Source organism: Kogia breviceps, chromosome 20 (assembly GCF_026419965.1).
Source record: "Kogia breviceps isolate mKogBre1 chromosome 20, mKogBre1 haplotype 1, whole genome shotgun sequence".
Taxonomy (NCBI): Eukaryota; Metazoa; Chordata; class Mammalia; order Artiodactyla; family Physeteridae; genus Kogia; species Kogia breviceps.
In genome coordinates this window covers 11,690,916-11,712,420 of record NC_081329.1, presented here as the reverse complement: position 1 = coordinate 11,712,420, position 21,505 = coordinate 11,690,916, and the positions used below count along the sequence as shown (strand labels likewise).

Here is a 21,505-nt window from a genome sequence, read left to right as displayed (position 1 = left end):
AGGGAAGTCAGTGAGGTTTGACATTTAGAATCCAAGACTTGAGTGGAAGAGATCTTGGTCACATCCTTGATGGATGCTTTCATTTAACAGATAAGGAAAATGGGCTCATGTGGCAGAAAAAATCTGCAGAGCTGAGACTAGCTCTTAGGTGACCAAGACCCCGTTCCAGGGATTTTCTGTGGGATGAATAAATAAATGGTGGATTCTGGTGTGATTGTCTGAGTGCTTCGTCTATGATTTCAAACCCTAACACAAACTATGTTCCAAGTTAAAGCAGTTCCATGGGATGTGAATAGGCATTTATTTATCACTTGTCTAGCATTCATTTTGTGCCATATTTTTTCTCTTGTCCTCACTTTAAAAAATGGTTGCGCTATAACTTATGTGCAGTAGATGTATTCAGTTCTGTGAGTTTTGACAAGTGCCCGGCCAAGTAGCCGCCACTACAATTAAAATATTTCCTTCATTCCAAAAACTTCCCTCTTGCCCTTTTGTAGTCATTGCCTCTCCTACTCCTAGACTTTGGCAGCCACCTATCAGCTTTCTGTTCTAGAAGTTTTACCTATTTCAGGATGTCATATGAATGATATGATACAACACGTAGCCTTCTGAGTCTGGCTTCTTTCCTTCACATAACGTATTTGCTATTCAGCCGCGTCCTAGCATGTTTCAGTAGTTCATTCTTCTTTGTTACAGATCAGTATTCCATTGTACACATCACAGTGTGTTCATCTATTTAACATGTAGGGGAGGAAAAATCTTTTTCCTCTACCCTCTTAGGTTCATTGAGTGGAGCACTGAAAATTAAACAGACGAAAAAGATTAACAGGGGGGAAAAAAAGGAGGGGAGGAAGTTGTATCCCTTCATCTCAACCCAGGGTCTTTATTTCCTGCCCCAGAAATGATCTCTTGCCAGGATGATTGGCAGCTAGAATGTTACAACCTCCACCTGCAAGAGGATGGCCTGGCTATAAGATAATCATATAAAAAGTGATATCAATCTGTTTTCCCAAGCTTGGTTTCAAAAAGGCTAAGGATACAGGTTCACTCATGGGCTTTTGATGGCAAATCCTTAACAGAGATTTTAGTGAAACAGTGCTTTAAATTATTAATGTGCCATCATTGTTGTCTCTCTTGACAGAACCATGTGGACTGGGCTAGAGGAAGGCAAGATGACTCTATGAGTTCTTAGACCTTACAGAAGCCTGTTAAAACAAATTATCTTGGGTGTTGGAACAAGGGAGGTACCACTTCCTTCCTGTTTAAAACCATTCCATGCATCCATGCCATAGGCAGCATTTCAAGTCATGCTTGGAGGATGGCCCTGCCTCTTTTAGCTGGGTCTCCACGGGACTGTGCAGAGTAGAGCTTTGCCTTTCTTTGCCAGTGTCAATTGGACACTACATGAGTGAGAAATAAATTTCATAAATACAGTTTTATATTTCATATAAATAAATAATAGTATTTTGCCACTGAGGTTTGGGGGTTTATGTGCGATAGCAACGAGCATTATCTTAACGAATACAAGATGCTTTATGATTGACTTTCCCTAGAATGTCAGCCCAGGTTTGCTGGAGATTTGGCTATGCGGTGACCAGGTACTTGAGGGTGTCTGGTAGGTGATTACCCTAAGTCCAATGTACCTTAAACCCAATATTCAGTGCATGTGTACACCTTTCTGAACAACAAGAAGGAAGGCTGATATTTAAAATATAAGTCTGGATCCTTGAATGTTGAGTAGATTTCCAATACACAGTAAGTACCAGCGTATATAGGTGGAAACATTCATTTACTGCAGATTTTTTAAAGTTCTTTCTTGGATTTCTAAACCCAAATGAACAGTTTTAGAATTACCTGCTCAGTAATTATTTATTGATGAACTAATTTAATTGGAGAAGAAAATACAAGAACTGTATATGCCCATCCTGGTTTGCACAAAATTGTTCAGATATCTTAAACACATAGTCCAAATAATAATCACTTGAGTTCTTAAATGTCTTAACAGTATCTATAGACGACTACTTAACCACCAAGATAATATTACAAAATCTACTGTGTTTTGTTTTTCATTTGGAGCCTTCCCCCTATAAGGAAGGATCCCATGTTAGGACAGCTCACTTTCACTTCAGTTAACTTTGGTGGGGCTTAGTCTCCTTCCTTTATCAGTCTGTCACAGGGGCTTCTTGGACTGGGAAGTTTGCCAAGTTCCTCACATTTCAGCCACAGAAAGCAAAACTCACTGGAAGAATACACTTCCCTTCTCGTCCCAGCAACAACTGCTTTATCCAGTCACCAGGAAGTCCTGTCCCCTGTCAGCAGTACAGTGTGTTTATGTGTGTGTGTGTGTGTGTATGTGTGTCTTACCCACAATGTGGCATTAAAAAGACATAAATATTGGGGCTTCCCTGGTGGCGCAGTGGTTAAGAGTCTGCCTGCCAATGCAGGGGACACGGGTTCAAGCTCCCACATGCGGCGGAGCAACTAAGCCCATGCACCACAACGACTGAGCCTGTGCTCTAGAGCCCACGAGCCACAACTCTGAGCCCACGAACCACAACTACTGAAGCCTGTGTGCCTGGAGCCCGTGCTCCGCAGCAAGAGAAGCCACCGCAATGAGAAGCTCGCGCACCGCAGCGAAGAGTAGCCCCCACTCACCTCAACTAGAGAAAGCAACGAAGTTGCTTTGAAAAGTAGCAACGAAGACCCAATGCAGCCAAAAATAAAATTTTTAAAATATATATAATATGTAAAAAAAAGACATAAATATTAAGATGCAACAGAAAAGGGCTTTTCCCATGACTCCCTGGAAATCCCTGATCTGTCTGATAAGCTTCGTTTGCTGCTTTCCTCCTGCAGGGACCACTCCTGCCTATGTTGGGTGGTGATCTTTCCTATACCTGCCGGGCAGTTCACCCTGGGGGATCCTGGGGGGACGGGCAGTTGTGCCTATTTGCATTGGTCTCTAGGCACCCAAATTGTGCTCACTTTTCTCTTCTAGAAAGGTGATTTACTCCCCCACCCCCCAAATATTTCTTCTTTCTGATGACATATGGCTATAATGATAACTCTGATTCAGGAACATTCCTGAACAGTAAATTTAGTGAAAATATGTATACTGCTCATACCTGGTGCCCCAGTTACTGTTGCTGCATAAGAAATTATGCCTAAAATTCAGCAGCTTCAAACAACCAGCTCATGGATTCTATGGGTTTGGAATTTAGACAGCAGGGATAGCTTGCCTCTGTTCCATGCTATCGGGGCTTAGACAGCTGGGGGGTGTCACACCCTTTGGGGGTTAAAATCATCTGAAGACTCCTTCATCTGCACATCTGGTGCCTGGCCTGGGAGCATTTGAATATGGGCACTGTGGACTGCAGAACCTATCCAGGGCCTCTCCACGCGAACGCTTCCTCACAGCATGGCAGCCCCAGGGTAGCTGCACTTCTGGTGTGGAAGCTCAGGACTCCAAGTGCAAGTGCCAGCAAGCAAGACAGAAGCTCCACAGCCTCTTGTGACCTGGAAGTCATGGAGCATTATTTCCACTGGCTTCTCCTGGTTACAGTCAAGTCACAGCTTTCCCAGATTCAAAGGAATGGGAATTCGACCCTACATCTGGATGGTTAGTGGTAAGGTTCTAGAAGAGCCTGGATACTCTTGTAATCTTTCCATCTTTGGACAATACAATTAGCTGCACCAGATTCTGCTTTTACAGGTTGTAAGGGGATTTGTGTTCAGAATTTGAAACCACACATGGTCGGTGCTTGTGCTTTGCAAACAAAGCGCTCTGGGGGTCCAGGAGGGGCAAAAATCTTTCCTCATTGAGATGAATCTGGTTGCATTTGAGCTAAACCCGGCAAGATGGGTGAGGCAAGAGGGAACACTAGGCAGGAGGACACTGCACTTTTAAATATAGGGAGGTAGGGAAGTATGGGGTAATGTGACTACATCATCGTACCTACAGAGTTGGAGGGGGTGCGCCGGGGTGGAGGGAGAGAAGCTTGAAATGTACATGGAGCCCGGATTTGTGTGAGCATTTGACTGACAAAGCAAAAGCCCAGGAAGGCTGTTTATATCTGTCCCTCCTGCCTTCTCCCTCCCCCCCATTAGTGTATATACATTTACTGGTTTGTTTTTTTTTTTTTTGGTACGCAGGCCTCATGACTGTTGTGGCCTCTCCCATTGCGGAGCACAGGCTCCGGACGCGCAGGCTCAGCGGCCATGGCTCACGGGCCCAGCTGCTTCGCGGCACATGGGATCCTTCCAGACCGGGACACGAACCCGTGTCCCCTGCATCGGCAGGCGGACTCTCAACCACTGCGCCACCAGGGAAGCCCCAGTGTATATACATTTAAAATATTTTATCGTGTCACTTGAAATAAGGTGAGCACTCCTTTGTTCTTCTGATACATTTAGGCATAAACATATTTTGCTGCCTTCTGGGCTCTCATTTTTATACTGTTACTTCTTTGCACACTATCTTGGCCCCTCATGACCACTTTGATTTTCTGAGACCTTATTCAAAATGTATAAGAGAAAATAGACCCACTTGGACTGGCTGTCTCCTCCATTCCTTCCAGCTCTCCTTGCTCTGTCAAACTGCATCTGATTTGGTCTCACACTTATTTTTACCTTTAGTTGTATGTGTTATTCATGCCTGAAAGAGCCTGTCCCCTGGATGCTGGCCAGTCATCCTGAACATTTTGCAAAGCAAATTTATTGGAAGTTGGGTCCATATTTAATCATCACTGTATCCCCAATGCCTAGCAAGAAGGTAAGGTACCGTGGTTGGCTCAGCACAGCCCATACCTGGATGTTATTCAAAGTAGAATCAGGAAGGAAAGTTAATTTTAAAATACCCTCTGAGGATCAATTAGGAGTTTGAGATGAGCAGATACGAACTATATATAAAATAGATAAACAAGGTCCTACTGTATAGCACAGGGAACTATATTCAATATCTTATAATAACCTATTATGAAAAAGAACATATGTGTAACCGAATCACTTTGCAGTACACCCGAAACTAACGCAACGTTGTAACTCACCTATACTTCAATTTTTAAAAAGTGGTAAAAATACCCTCTGAGAATTTGGATCCGGCAATTGCTGTAGGGAATAAAAAGACAAAGAATCAATCCCTCCCTTCAATGAGTTTCCAACCTATTGGGGGTGCCAGAGCGTGAACACATGGAAAGGTAAATGACAGGGTGGCGGCAGAATAACAGGCCCCTAAAACATCCACGTCCTAATCCTTGAAAACTGTGAATATGTTACTTTACGTGACAGAGAGAACTTTGCAGATGTGATTAAGTCAAAGCTCTGAGACGGGGAGATTATTCTGGATTATCTAGCTCAGCCCAATGTAATCACATGCGTCCTTGTAAGTGAAAGACAGAGGCAAGTCAGAGTTACACAGTATGGGAATGATTTGACTGGCCATTGTTGGATACGAGCCAAGACATGAAAACAGACTCTAGAAGCTGGAAAAGACAGAAAGGAACACAACCCTCCTACGACCACTTTGATTTTAGTCCATTAAGACCCATTTTGGAATTCTGATCTGCAGACAGTAAGAAAACAAATAGGTGCCGTGTTAAGCCATTACGCTCGTGGTAATTTATTACACCAGCAAAAGGAAACTAATAACAGCAAAGTTAAATGAGACAAAAATCCGGAAAATAGTGTCATAGGTCAACAAACCAGAAATTGCCACATACTGGGGTTTCTACTGAATGTCCTATATGCATCTTCCTTCCCCGCCCCCCAAAAAAACCTGACTTCTAAACATTCAAGCATGAAAAATAATTGGGCTTATGGAAAAAGTAGGGTTGGGGCAGATCATTTAAACGTATGGAACTTACAACCAGAGTACTGATCAAAGTAATAACCGTGCTAATAAAAATATTAGTACAGTTCATCTCAGCTGGCATTGCATCTACTTCAGTGAGTCCATCCTTTGCAGCTTTATACCCTGGGCTTGTTGCTTTCTCCCTGAGAATGGAATGTTCAGAAGGACATTGGTTTCTGAGAGTGACTTGCTTCCTTCATTAAAATGAAAAATATTGTCCTGAGATAGCCTTCTTGATCAATGACTTCTTTTCAAACACAGGGAGCAATGTCTTTGCAAACCCTTCACCCATACTTACAACTTCCCCAGATGTACCGGAAAGTCCCGTTTCTTGAAGTGATGAAACCAGCTCCTATTTGCATTAATGGAAGACGCTTCTGCAAGAGATTCAGATTTTTTTTCTACGTTTTCATAGAGCGCTGAAACTTTCTCTTGAATTCTGAACACCCTTGCTGCTCGTATCTGCAAAATGTTGATCGGCTTGGAAAGACTGGGGAAGAGCAGACTGTAATTAGTAGAAGCAGTGAGTGCTGCGAGCTCAGCAGTGGCAGTGGTCGGGCAAGGCCTCCTGCTGGCGGTGGTCTGGAGCTGAGCCTTCGGAATGACTAAGACTGTGGAGGGTACGCACTCCCTTCCAGGCGGCGGGAAGAACCATGGCAGCACCATCAACCTCGGCGCGTCCCCGCCGGGCTGCTTGGCTCGGGTACCACTGGCTGGCTCAGTGGCTAGAGGTAGGAGTCCTCCCAGGCACGTGGCTGCTTCTCATGGTATTGGACGGTGGGCATTTAGAAGCTTCTCTCAAAGAGGCAGTGCCAGCCCTATGCTCATACCTTATGCTACGGTTTCCTCACATATCCTTCAAGCTGCCTCACCGCTGTCATTTCCCCTTCAAACCAACGTCCTGTGATTTTTGTGGCACTGGCACTCTTGGAGGAAATAAAAATATAGAAGAGAAGTTTCTAGACGTGCATACTTCCCCAACATTTCCAGCCAAGGTCCTTCAAATGATTGCAATGCCTCTGCCTATATCACAGAACGCTTAGAGCAAAGGCCTCACCAACAAAGCGACTACAGGATAGGTGGGCCTTCAAAAGCATGTGCTGCCTCCTGCATGTCAGAAGCGCCTGCGCGCTCACGTGTACTATGAACTGATACCCATCTCTCGGCCTCGGAGCCACTCTTAACCCGTACCTATTCCTCCTCCTCCACGCCCTGCCGTGCAGTCTATTCTTTTCCCTCCCCTCTTCCTGCGTCTCTCTCCGTGTCTCTTTGTTCCCTTCACCCTTCAAACCCACCTCTAGGTTTGAAGACGGCGCTCCGGGTGGGAGGGGGCTGTGAGTGTCCGTGCAGCCGCAGCTGCGAAGCCCCAGGCGTGGCCTCCGGGCCGCGTGGCCTCCAGGCCGCGTGCCCACCGGCAGCGCCCGGGGCCGTGCTCTGCCCTTGCGTTCTGCTGCGGCCGCCCTGTGCGCGCGCCCTTCCTCCCGGGCTCAGGCTCGGCCTTTGTTGCAGAAGGGCCGCACGTTCGTGCCGGCGTTTTCAGACTCTACCGCTGCTCATCTGCCTGCCGTGCACTGAGGGGAAACTCAGGGCCGACCGGATGGGCCGGCTCAGGGCAGAAACACAGCCTTAAGAGGGCTCCAAGGGGGCCCCGGAGGCCTCGGGGAAACCGAGGCCACACGACGCGGGAAAGAAGGCAGGTGCTGGAGAACTTGCCAAGGAGGCGCTTCCACGGAGGAGGACTCGTTCTTTCCGCGCAGCAAGCAAGACAGAGTCAGCATCCCTGGGAAGGAAGCGATGCAGGAGCGGGGGGTACGACGGGTGCTGAATCTGTCACCAACGCAGAAAGCTCCAGAAAGAGGTCTGGGATGAGATACGACGACATGGAACTTCTTCACTCAATTTAATAAATAATAGTGACGGAGGGACAAATTAGGGGTATGGGATTAAGAGACAGAAACTGCTATGCATAAAATAGATGAGCGACCAGGACACACTGTACAGCACACGGAACTATAGCCATGATCTTGTAATAACCTATAATGGAGTATAATCTTCAAAAATACTGAATCACTCTGCTGTACACTGGAAACTAACATAATATTATAAATCAACTATACTCCAGTGAAAAAAATAATAATGAGGGCTTCCCTGGTGGCGCAGTGGTTGAGAATCCGCCTGCCGATGCAGGGGACACAGGTTCGTGCCCCGGTCCGGGAGGATCCCACGTGCCGCGGAGCGGCTGGGCCCGTGAGCCATGGCCGCTGAGCCTGCGCGTCCGGAGCCTGTGCTCCGCAATGGGAGGGGCCACAGCAGTGAGAGGCCCGCGTACCGCAAAAAAAAAAAAAAAAAGAGAGTTACACACAATGGATTAGTAAATGTCTATAAGGCACAGATTGGCTACCGAAGTGAAGTGGACTTAAATTACACAATAAGGAGCTCTATCCGGGGCAATTATGAACACTGCGCTGGAAAGCTTTAAAAAGAGGATCCATTGAAGTTGGTTTAAACTGGGACTTATTAAAGGCAAGAGGAGGAAAGAGTTAGGGAGGTAACTTTCCCTGTGCAGCCCCTGCCCAGGAAGCTGCACCTGGAGGTGTAAATATTTGTTCACCAGGTGGTTCAGCAAATCAACATATGCTGCCACGCCCACTGGCTCCCAAGTTCTCCGATTTGAAGCTGGTACGGTGAGAAGGGGAGAGTCATGTTGGCCTTTGTGTTCTAAAGCAGGGACACGGAGTACGGTGGACCTTGACCTTCCGTTAACACCGCAGAGAAATGATCTCCATAATCCCCTGAATTCCCATCATCCCACTGCATTAGCAAAGCTATCAGGTGGTATTTTTCCATGGACCATATGCCAGTGCAATGCCCCGGAGAAACGCTTGGGAAGTTGGCACTAGTACAATGTAGTACAGGATGGCGGGGATGGGAGGTGGAGAGGAAAGCAAAGGACTTATATGTTTTCGAAAATTGCTGCCAAAAGATAAGGTTGTTTCTGCAACCTCCAGCACAGGATGGGGGCAGGGGGGACTCTGCGAAACCAGGACAGAAAGAATTTTAGTCAGCAAATAAATACACGACACTAGCCAGTGGGTGGGGAAAAGGGTTGGGAAAGGACTGAGTCTGTAAATAGTCAGAGACTAATAATTTTTGAAGGCGTATCTAGGGCTAGGTGTCTGATTTAATTTCATTGGTATGGAGTGATGATTTGGAGTTAACATTCAGAAAAACAATTTATCTAATGGAGCACCAGACTCCAAATAGAGGTCTCTTAATAGAACCTGATCGCTGGATTCGAATCATGATGTCCCACGTCCTGGGGGCCAGATGGCTCTGCTGCTGGCCTCATACTGACCTCTGGGTAACAGAGCCTTGCCATGAGGGAAGAGGTGTTGGGCAGGTGTTGAGGCCGGCTGGGGGATTATGAAAGGAGTCAGTCACCTATATGAGTCCTGGCTGTTACCAGGAAATGATCTAAAAAAAATAAAAAGGAAAGAAAAGAAATATGCATATCAGAAGTTGGCACCGATCTTTTACTGAAAGGCTGTTTGGAGAAGTGCATTCACTTCAAGGTATTAAAACCCACCTTCTGTCTGGGTGGAAACACTGAAAGCTCCTCTTGGCTGCTTTGGGCTCTGAGTGTGACCAGATCATGCCTGGGAACCTCTTTCAGGTGGGGCAGGCTCCAGGGGAGGAATAAAAGCAGAGACTTTGATGAAAGTTTCTCAGTGACAAGCTCTTTCATCCATCATGTGTGTCCAGGAGGCAAATTCCAAAATCCTCCTTAAGCAAAACTTGAAGAGATCCAAGGACGCTGTCTTAAAGCCTGGGGAATTCATCACAAGGCAGATGGACACGGCAGCAGCACAGGAGGTGTGGGTGTGGGACTCAAGTCCAGCCACGGGCCAGGTTTTCTCAGCAGAGGGGAAAAAACTGACTCTGCTCGGGTACCTCTCCCAGGAAGATCCCGGCCCAGAGGAGACAGTCTGAGGTGTCTGAATATCCACGTGACTGTTCATGACATTGGGTAAATCTCAGGGTGGGACACCATGAGACCTCAGGTTAAGATTGAAATGTCGGCTGGATGCTTATGTGTGAATTTTATTTTTAAGTTGTGACTTCCTTCCTGTATCTGGTGGCCAATGCATGAGCGGGAGGAGGGAGAGTTGTTATTGCTCTGCAAGAGATGTTTCCCCAATTTTCTGGGTGGACTCTTGAGTCAATAGAAACCTGACACTGCTGAGAAGTAATGTAGACTCCGAATCACAGGCTCATGGGCCCAGAGACAGAATATCATGCATGTCCTTCCATCCATTTCTATTTGGAGACCCCAGAAGGGTGGGAGAAGGTAAGTTCTGCAGCAGCCTTTGCTGTTCCACAGCTGAAAGAGGAACTAAAATTGAAGGCAGGAAAGCAACATTTTGAAAATGCCTGTGGAATTCACTGAGCATTATAAAGGAAAGTGTCTTAAAACGTCCTAAGAAATCACCACTGGGGATATACTTTTTTCAGACCCTTGGGATGATCTGTCTTATAGTTGTTGTAAAATTGAAGAATTACCATTATTGCTTTTCTGACCACCTGCTGAAAATATGGTGATGTGAAATTCCAAAAGAAACACCAAACTATTCACAGAGAGGAAACCCCTTGTTAGTTGCTTCCCAGTCATGGGTTTTCATAAAATGGTGTTTAAAACCATTTTTCGGGCTTCCCTGGTGGCGCAGTGGTTGCGAGTCTGCCTGCCGATGCAGGGGACACGGGTTCGTGCCCCGGTCCGGGAAGAACCCATGTGCCACAGAGCGGCCGGGCCCGTGAGTCACGGCCGCTGAGCCTGCGCCTCCGGAGCCTGTGCCCCGCAACAGGAGAGGCCACAACAGTGAGAGGCCCGTGTACAGCAACAACAAAAAAACAAAAAACACCATTTTTCTATAGATGATATTCACCTAGAATGGAAGCTAAAATATTTTATGACCTCAGAACATCTCATTTTCTCTCTCTCTCTCCTCTCTGAGTTCTGTTTGGCTTAAATGTATAAAACTTTGGACCATGGAGATATTTCACAGAACTAGGTTAGGAGGACAAAGTGTTGAGATAGAAGGAATTTTTAGCCAGCAATTTCCCAGTAGCACACGATATCCTTTTTTTTTTTTTCCTTGCTTCTTGTTCTTCTCCAGAGGAGAGCAGGGTGTGTGGGGTGAGGACCCGACTACAAGGCTATCCAGGCAGGAAATACTGTCTTGTATCATCAGATTTTAAAAGGAAGAGATTTTAGAAAATGGTCTATATTTATGGTTTACTTCTTTCATTTTGTTCAACACCACGGACTCCTTCATGCTTTGTAGTAGCTCAAAATGAGCCCATGAAATTGAGTTCAGTGGCCACTCTTTTCCTAAAATGCTGGGGAATTTTTTTTTTAAAAAAAAAGCTTAGTGTGTTTTTTCAGTTGGTCAGAAGATATTTATAGATCTCCCCGGGGTGCACAGTGAGGTAATGGGTCCGCAGGGATAGCAATTAAAGAGCAGGCTTGGGCCCTGCCCAGCTGTATTTACAACCTTTTGAAAGAGGAGGCCTTACGTGTAATGTAAGAAGCTTGCCCCGTGCAGCCCAGCGGATTGGGGTGCAGACGGAGGAAGGGGCCGCACGGGGGGGGGCCCACCGTGGCGGAGGTGAGCAGAAACATTTGGCCGGGACCCCAAATCCAAACTTATACTGGGTTCTGGAAAAAAAATAAATAAAAGCAAGTGGCCTAGGCCTCTCGCGACCTCTGAGAGACACTGGCAGGGAAAAGGGGACACAGGAGAAAGACAACTGTGACAAGTGGTGGCCGTCCCAGCCCCTCCACCATTTCTACTCACTTCCGTCCGAACCAGTCACCTGGCTCTTGCCCTTCTCTGCCCAGCCCTTCTCCTGCTCTTTCAATGCTTACATCTTAACTCCCAAAGTTGATTGGGAGGCTGCTGGTATCATGGAAATAATGTGATTCTGGAGTACGTTGGACCTGGGTTCAAATCCTCTCTCTGTACCCATTTATAATGTTAGACTTTACGTTCCCAGTCTGAAAAATGGGAGCGCCGATACCTAGCAGTCGGGGTACTTAGGAAGACTAAGGTGGATAACGTATGCAAGCACACAGCGTGGTGCCTGGCCCAGGACAGAGGCTCAGTGAAGGTTACTTGTCCTCAGCCCCCTTAGGGGGAGCCAGTCATCAGGATTCGCCCGTGTTGATGTGTGAGTGGACCAGCTAGGGCATGGAAACTGGCTGTGTTGCCGACCTGATGTGAGGTCCCCCCGTTCCCCTGTTTCTACAGAGCCTGCAGTGATTCCACCGGTGTTGTGCAAAGTGCGGCGTGGCATGCAAGTTATCACCAGCATGTGCAATAGTCCCTGCTCATCCTAAGGAAGAGAGGAATAAATGGGCAGGAAGGAGAGCGGTTTGATCGTGAGATGGTTACTTGTGGTGAGATAATGTTCAGTTAGAGGTTTTGAAACATTCAATGTATGCTCTCTTTGCTTCCGATCGACCTGAGTGGAAAACATCTGGAGATACACACACATCTGTGTGAAATATCTGTGCATGAGTTGCGCCTGGGGCTGGTTCTTTGTCTGTAGCCTCTCAGCTCCATTCCCACTCTCCCTGCCTTTCTCCATGGAGGGCTGGAAGCCTGCAAACTACATTTCCCGGACTCCCCTGCCAGCTGGCTTCCAGCTGGGCTCTACCAATGGGAGACACGGCTGGGAGACTGGAAGGTAGGTGGAAAGGAGAAGCCAATTTTTAAAAAATTCTGCTGAAGTCTTTGGCAGCGGCAGCAGCAGTGGGTGATGTGGGTTTGTGCTCAGGTAGTGGAATGTGAGCAGGAGAGGCAGAGATGCCCCTGGAGCCTCCACAGCACAGGATTCCTGCACGCTGGCTCTGGTAACAGCAGGATCAGTGATCGGCACCTGTGGGTGGGAGTCCAGCCTCCTGGGTTCCGGAAAGATGTTCCAGCAATAGCAGTGGAGCAGTGGATGTCCTAGCAACCTCAGCAGCAAAGCAGTCGTGGATTCGGGATAACACCATTTTTTCTTTTCCCCAACACTATTTTTTCTCTGTTTGGTCAGCCCTAGGATGGTAGTAGCTTTCTGCAGTTACTAATCTCTGAGTGAGCTCAGCTTCTCTCTCTCTCTTTCCTTTTTTCCCTCCAGCCCTTCAACACATTTGTAGCTGATTTCCTATGTTAACGCCCTCCATTTGAAAGTCCTGCAGTGGTTTCTGTTTTGCTGACTGGACACTGACCCATACGCACACATATGAACTAAACACAAAAACTGAAGGCAAATCAAATTAAAATTTCAAGGTGCTTCATCTCCTACTCCACTTGCATTTTGGAGCTTTCAGTAAGGAAGGGATAAGCAAGACTTTTCCCCCCAAATATGACAACAAAACTCAGTTTCTTGTCATATGTCTTGCAGGGTCTACCAAGAAAAAGAGACAAGTTAACAAGACAAGTGTTCTAGAACAGGAGACTTTCCTTTGAGAGGTACCTGTCTATAACCTTAGTCCGTAATGACCTTAATAATAGATGCCTTTTCACCAGGTGTTTTTTTATATGTTAGGCCTTTCAGAGATGTTAGTTCACTTAATCATCATAATAACCCTAGAAATTAGGTATCGTTCTTATTTCACGTATGAGGAAAATAAATTTTTTTTTTTTTTTTTTTTTGTGGTACGCGGGCCTCTTACTGTTGTGGCCCCTCCCGTTGCGGAGCACAGGCTCCGGACGCGCAGGCTCAGCGGCCATGGCTCATGGGCCCAGCTGCTCCGTGGCATGTGGGATCTTCCCGGACCAGGGCACGAACCCTTGTCCCCTGCATCAGCAGAAGGATTCTCAACCACTGCGCCACCAGGGAAACCCAAAATAAAATATTTTTAACGGCACTGGTTGATTGTTTAATGGCTACCTATCCCTCCTTTGCTAGAATGCATACTTTTTGCAACGTGCCCCAGCCACGCCTCTTATTCCAGCGGCACAGTCTGTTTCTTCACTCCCTAGAACTTGAGATGACTTTGTGTCTTATTCTGGCCTGTAGAATGTGCCAGAAGAGACCTGCGAGTCCCAGAGCCCAGGCTCAAGAGGTCTGGCAGCTTCCGCCTTCCTTCGCTTGGAACATTGCCCTGTAATGTCCCTGAGGGCCGCAGGCTTTGCCTATCAGAGGATGAGAGACCCTGTGGAGAAGAAACATCAGAGCATTTAGAGTTATAGAAAGAAAACCAACCCTTAGGGACTTCCCTGGTGGTCCAGTGGTAAAGAATCCGCCTTACAATGCCGGGAACTCAGGCTCGATCCCTGGTCGGGGAACTAAGATCCCACATGCATGCCGCGACTAAGCCTGCGCGCCACAGCTAGAGAAGAGAAAACCTGCACGCCACAACCAGAGAGAAGCCCGCATGCCGCAACTAAGACCTGACGCAGACAAAAAAAAGAAAAAAGAAAATGTTAGAGTTCAAACTGATTACTTGAGGCCAAAACATCATTTCCTCAGGCTAATTCCACTGGTGACCCTGGGAAGGAATTGAGCTCTGACCTGGTTACCACCACCTGGTAAATAGGGTTGGTCCAAGGCACAGGCAAGAGAAAAGAGGCATCACTATTGGATACAGGCAGATTCTGACCAAGACTCCAGGCCAGGGGAAAGAAAAGAGAGAGTGCTCTCTTAAGCCCAGAGCGCAGTTGAAGGCCTGGATCTCTGGTCTGAGTTCCGACTAGAAACAATAAAATGTCATATCAAAAGTGCTGTAAAGTCTTCAATTGACATAGGCAGTGTGATATCTGTCTTTATTTAATTGACACCTCAGGAGCAGGTAGTTAATATTGAAAGACCCTCCTCGGGAATGAATATGCCCTCCAGGGGAGGTTTGTGGGAGGATTATTAGGAAGGTCCTAGGCTAGGGACAGCTATAAGCACTTCCCCTATCTTCATTCCCAATAAACACCAGCCGCCTGGATATTTAACACAATGGATCTTAGCAGTAATTTTCACTGGTGAAATAAGAAGTGTTTCAAATATGTGAGTTGGTTGAAAGTACTGTATCAGATCTTCCTGCCCTTGCTTAAAAAGGGTATTTTGATCTAGAAAGCCTAACTGATAGTTTATGACCTTCCCAATGCAGTCTGTCTCTGGCTTAGGATTTGAAACGGGACCTGTATCCACAACTTGTAGGAACATGGTCGCACCAGACTCTGACTAGATGTGTAGCTAAATGCGGTGTTAGAATATTGTCACATCTGCCTTAAGTGAATCTGTTATACAAGGAATCTGTCAGAGCGCCAGGAGGATGGAGAACTGATACCTCATTGAATTTGCAGAACTGGTTATGCAACCTTTTCGTGACTGCTGGCTTCCAAATGTTTATTTTATGGCAGAATTCAGTCTGAGACTTGCTTTCATTGTAACGTACCACCTGGTAATGAAGTTCAGGACAGGAGACCATAGCCCTCCCCTCCCGCTATTGCAGGCCCACAGGCCCACCTGGTGCCCACATATGAAGGTTTATGTCCCTTAGTTTGAGAAAGTTCTCAGAAGCTCGAGGCCTGGAATAAAGCATGAATCCCTTGTTAAGGACCTTGGTTGCAGCAGCAGAAGTGTTCTTTATTTCTAGGACCCCTTATATTTCTACATATTGGCTTTTCCACCATTAAACCTTTCAGAGTAAGCTGCCTCAGTTCTTGCATTAGAAAGACTTATAAGATGAAGGGAATGGTATTGAGCTGGGAGAATATTAAAGAGATTACCCTGCTTGCTGCTCCAGGAACCATTTTTTTAAATGTCTGTGTTTCGGGCTTCCCTGGTGGCACAGTGGTTGAGAGTCTGCCTGCCGATGCAGGGGACGTGGGTTCGTGCCCCGGTCCGGGAAGATCCCACATGCCGCGGAGCGGCTGGGCCCGTGAGCCATGGCCGCTGAGCCTGCGCGTCCGGAGCCTGTGCTCCGCAACGGGAGGGGCCACAACAGTGAGAGGCCCGCGTACCGCAAAAAAAAAAAAAATAAATGTGTGTGTTTGTGTTTATAGGGTCAAAAGTTTCAGCTTTTGAAATTTACTTCAGGCAGGGCTGACATCCCTGTAGCCAACAAACCCCCCTAAGGCTACAATTTCTACCCCCTGGCTTGAGCTAAGTGCTCTTCTTAATTTCAAAGCCTCAGAAACCTGTCCCACTCCAACTTATTTTTGCACTGAGCCAGTTACTTTGTTTGTTCTTTTTGTGTCTTTCAGTACCACCACTGGAGGGGGTGTACTTCTTTTTTTCTGTGCCGCATTGCTCATCTCTGTACCACGAATACACCACTGAGCGACGCTTTACTTCTGTGTCAGCCGACTTTGGTTCTGGTAAGTGAGAAAATGCTTACTTTTTGCTACCTGCGGTGTGAAATTCCTTTTGGGAGCCCCACCAATAAAATAAATAAGACCATCAGGAGTCCTTAGATTCGCTAAAATTCCAGACTCTATAAAAACAGTATTTCCTGTCTAATCTTAATGTTAACAAAATGATCAGTTGGGAGCCGAAGCATGGTTGTGGGATGAGCTATTTTGGACATTAACTGCCTGATGTTTAGAGTAGCCAAGTCACATTAACTTGCCGACGTGAAACATTCATTTCTCTGATATGCATTTATAAATGCCTCATAGTTGTGTACGTGTGTGATGTGTAAGTGTGCACCCCAAATCAGTAGAGAAAGCAGATAGTTTCATCACTACCATAAACATTCATGTTGAAAATCTATCATCGATTTAACTTTTTTTCACTCTTGGCCTTGAACTAAGCTTTGTGACCCCTCTGTGAAAACAAAAGCATCGTAAATGCAAAATCGTCACGGGTTAAATGATTCCACAGAGGTGAGAGGGCCTTTGCCCTTTCCGAAAATATGTTTCCTTAGGAGGACAGTTACCTCTTCTTTAAAGGCCAGAGGATGGGAACAGGGGGGGAGCAGGATGACTGTCTGATTGGAATTTATGCCAGTGGAATGCAGGCGAGTTGTACTTATAAGGCCTTATGCTCACCCAGCTGGGCGCAGTCCTATTCAGGAAAGCCATGAGATTTTTTTGGACGCATCAAACCACAGTGATCATTCTTTCATAAAAGCTTGGGCTATTTATCGTTAGGTTTGATGTAGTAGAACGGTTCCTGGATGTTTAACCAGAATGGTTAAGGAACTAGGCAGGGGGCTTCTCAGCCCTTTTCCGGAATCCACCGCCTTTCTCCATTTACCCTGTCATTCCATGAAAACAATTCTCTGTCAACCCTGGATCCGCTGAAACTGGGTTTAGCAAACAAGTTTTCATTTCAATGACTGTCAACCCCTCACCTATCCGCATATTCGATGACTCCAGCATTTGCTGTGTTCCTACTGTGTGTTACTGACTGAATTTTATAGGTGAGCGAATCGAAACTCAGAGAATATATAACTTCCCTAAGGGCAATAGCTGCTAAGAAGCAGAGCTGGGATTTGAAAGCATTTTTTTTTTTTTTTTTTTTTTTTTTTTTTGCGGTACACGGGCCTCTCACCGCTGTGGCCTCTCCCGCTGCTGAGCACAGGCTCCGGACGCGCAGGCACAGCGGCCATGGCTCACGGGCCCAGCCGCTCCGCGGCATGTGGGATCTTCCCGGACCGGGGCACGAACCCGTGTCCCCTGCATCGGCAGGCGGACTCTCAACCACTGCGCCACCAGGGAAGCCCAGGATCTTATATTTTTATTTTTATTTTATTTTATTTTATTTTTTTGCTGTACGCGGGCCTCTCACTGTTGTGGCCACTCCCGTTGCGGAGCACAGGCTCCGGACGCGCAGGCTCAGCGGCCATGGCTCATGGGCCCAGCTGCTCCGCAGCATGTGGGATCTTCCCGGACCGGGGCACGAACCCGTGTCCCCTGCATCGGCAGGCGGACTCTCAACCACTGCGCCACCAGGGAAGCCCAGGATCTTATATTTTTAATAACACTGTGGGGTAGGAAAAACTTTTCCTCTACCTTCCTACATTCAGGGTGCTGTGAATTATATTGACAAAAGACAGAGTAACAAGAGAAAAAAAAACATTTAATTGATTCATTTTTGCCATATTTATTCATGATTCTCTAAAAGGCCTCCCACCAGATAGTGCTGATTTGCCAACTGGGCTGATTCTCTTGGCATCCTAAGAAATCAACCTTTTAACCCTAGAAACGTTGACTGGACTTGATAGCCATGCTGCAGAGGTACGGAATGAGCGTCTCAGGAAGATGTATATGCCCAATTCACGTGGAAGAAATCACGGTTAAGTCATCTCACAGAAACTCCTGTGCATCCTCTGTGCTAGTTAATAACTAACTTTACATGGTAATTTATAATAGGGTTTTTCACCGGCATTGAGTCATTTGCTCCTCACATGGGCTGAGTAGAGCAGACAGGCAAGGGAAGTGAGCTGGAAGGAATTTCAGTTGCAGAGAAGGAGCTGAAACTCACATCTTCACCCATAAGCCCTGTCTCTTTCCTTCTTCTCTGATGAGTCCTATTTATCTTACACTGGGGAGTATGGCTTGAGAAGGAGGAGGACACAGGGCTTTGAATGCTTAGCTGAATTAGCTGATGAAAGTTCTTCAGAGGTAAGAAGCCAGTAGCTGATGCTGCCCTCCACTGATGTAAAAGCTTGGATACCCCCACCTAGTGTGGGCAGAATTGACTCTTCTAAGGGAACCGCAAGGGTCAGCTATCAGGCACATGCATCTCTAGGTCAAATAGCCAGGCACTGGCACTGGTAAGCACCTTGCTGTGGGTTGAATATTAATGTCGTGGTCCACCTGGGCACGCTTGGTCTTCTTTGACATGCGTGGACTTTCCCACTGTGAGTTATCGAGAAGTGGCAGGTCCTCGGACAGGAAACCAGAACTCAGAAGGTGGGCCTTCGTCAGGCAAGAGAAGGAATCCTGAGGTTTCTCTGAGTCTCACTTCTTGCGTCTGAAATTTAAGGAACTGAGAAATGCTTTAAAGGATTCTAAGCGTTAGGAGTTAAGTATGACCCCAGGGTCTGGAAGGCAGTTTGGGAATCCTACACTGGAGATCAGAACGCTGTATTTATTACGTCAGGATACTCAGGAGTCTCTGTGTGTTCATGGAGAGTTGCTACCCCATACCTGTAGAAACATTTCAGTTAAATGGCGTAATGTCGTATTAACTGTGTAGAATGCAGAGGTAGGTTGGGTGAGCCAGTAGGAAGGGAGGATATTAGAGGAAGGGTCATATGCCCACCCTCGGGCCATATTGGTAGATAAGGGAGAGGCGCTTCTCCCTACAGCCCATTCCGAATGTCAGTAGACCTCAGGGATCAGGACCTATGACAGAGACCACCTGCTCTTTTCAGTCAGAATTGGAGGGGACATGGGATTTCCCAAAGCTGGTATCTTTTTGTGGTTCCTTTAATATTTCCAAGTCAAGCAAGAGAGATACACTGTGCATCTATGCAAAGAGAAGTTAAATCGTTGCTTCTTCTTTCATGGTCTCTTCCACGCTCCGAGTTCACCAGATGTTCCAGTGCTTTGGGGACCACTATCTGCCCTGCCATCTTTAACTATCTGCGTTTGAAGTGTTAGTGTTTAGCCGTTATCATCCCCCACCTTGCAATCTGTCTAAACACCAGAATAGATGATGTGATGTTAATAGGTGCGCAAATCTTGTTTTTTTAAAAAATAATTTTCTGGAAAACATTCTGGAAAACGGACCACTTACATATCTCAAGCAGGTGTTTCCTGAGAGAGATGAAACTTCGGTTTGCCTTGGGGGCAGACTGTTCCCACTTGGCTGGGTCCCCCCTGGTAGCCAGATGTGATTGTTTGTACTTGGCTAAGGCTCCGTCTTAGTCACTATTTTGGTGGCACTGAGGGGGCAGAAATGCTTCCTGGCTTCATATGGACTTCGAATGAGTTGCACCAAAGCCTGCTGTCCAGCCTGGACTGAACCCGGCGGGTTCTTCTCATTGTGAGGTTATGCTCTCTGAACAGCTGTTCGTACAGGCTGGAGAGTTAAGAGCAGCCTTCTGCAGAAGGACAAGCGGACGACTCCTCAGCCTGTCCCAGCGGAAGGAATGTCACCAAGGTGGGCTTTGGCCCAGCTCTCCCCACATCTGACCTCGGGGTCCACCGGGTGAGCACGATTCCACCAACTCAGGGGCCTGCAGGGGCCAGGCAAGTAAGATAAATGACGAAAAGAGACTGGGTAGGATTCAGGCCAATCGGAGAATAACGCCCCGTTTAGAGAGAAGAGCTGCTCCTGAGCTTGAGCTGCTGGCTGGCAGGCAGATAGCTGGGTGAAGGTTGCTATGTCCTCCTATTGTTCAAGAGAAGATGGAGATCTTGATGTTTTACAAAGGTGGATATCTCAATTGGAATATTGATTCATAATTCATAGTTTGTTTTTTTTTTTAACTGCATTGCAAGTGTGTTGCACAGAAGTGGAAAGTCTTTGGTCTAAACGCGCTGTTCTCTTACACTGTCTACAGATTCGTCCTTGACAACAGTAATAATAAAATTGACCTGTACAGCCCCGATTCTCTTTCTCCCTTCCTTTTACATCTCTCAGGGCTTAGAATACATGACTTGGAATGAATTCTTTCAAATGTCCTGATAGGTGGGCGGGGCGAGACTTCAGCAGTTTCTACAGCAGAGAAGACTCCAGGGGCCCAGAGGGCTGCTTCTCTCCGCTCCTGCCCTGCGCCCCTCTGGGTGCAGGGTGAAAACCTTACGTTGCTGAAATGCAACCCTTGTTAGACTGAAGCGGGACACTGGGTTTCTCTTGCATCAGTAATAACGCTGTTTAAACGTCTAAGAGAGGAAGTAAGAGAAAAGCCCATGAAACCCCGTCCAGACCGGCAGGGAAATTCCATGTCTTCGTAGGTTCTGCCCATACAGGTGGCGGCCCTGCTCGGTGGTGACCCCCCGGCTCTGTGTCCCTCAGCGCCTCTGAAGTGCTGACAGAAGGAGGAACCACCGAGGTAGGCGCTGCACGTGCTGATGGAAATGTCAACACCAGCCCCGTCATAATGTCATAATATGAAGGTCAGCGGATGGGCCCCCTGGCATTTGGGGTCTGCAGGGGCAAATAGGCACCGTAACTCCCACAGTGCCCAGACCATGTCCATCCTCTTGGCTTCCATGGGGCCTGGGGCCAGGCTGGGCCCTGCAGGCAGTTGGGGGACAGTGTTCGAGGATGCAGAGGCCCCACGGTTGGGTGCGGTGGCGGCCGGGCCTTCAGTGAGGTCTGCCTGGGTACTTTCCTCCCGTCCCCTAGAATGCGTCCTGTTCCCGCAGAATGAGTTCTCTGAGCCTGCTTTCCTTCTGATCTTGAGCACAGCGTTCAGGGCAACTACACGTCCTCTGAGAGGTGATAAAAATAAGACCAAGACGACAGGAGCAAGACAGGTGTTTTGACTTTGGGCAGAGCCCCTGCGGGTGTCCCGCAGCAGGGCGCCGGCCTCGGATCTGGGAGCCCCTCTCTGCTCCTGTTTCCTTTGGGGAGGGTGTGTCTGGGGCAGCCTCACTCCTTCAGGGTCCTGTCTGCCCTCTGACCCTCCCTGTGGTCTTTATAGCTTTGCACGCTTTGGCTTTCCTCTGCCGGAGAAATATGAATGGAAACAGAAACAGCACACAGATGTCCACA

At 47.2% G+C, this 21,505-nt stretch overlaps 1 long non-coding RNA gene across 2 annotated transcripts in view; it reads left to right on the top strand.

Annotated features, from left to right (window-relative positions):
- Positions 1 to 4,209: 4,209 nt before the first annotated feature.
- Positions 4,210 to 21,505, top strand: part of LOC136793323 (uncharacterized) — a 45,395-nt gene continuing 28,099 nt past the window's right edge. The window contains exons 1-3 of one of the 2 annotated variants that reach the window (XR_010838469.1): positions 4,210 to 4,380; positions 12,157 to 12,305; positions 16,096 to 16,209. This is a non-coding gene — a long non-coding RNA (uncharacterized lncRNA). Of the gene's footprint in view, positions 4,381 to 6,236; positions 6,580 to 12,156; positions 12,306 to 16,095; positions 16,210 to 21,505 lie in introns of those variants that run through there. The other variant, XR_010838468.1, reaches the window with a different exon arrangement.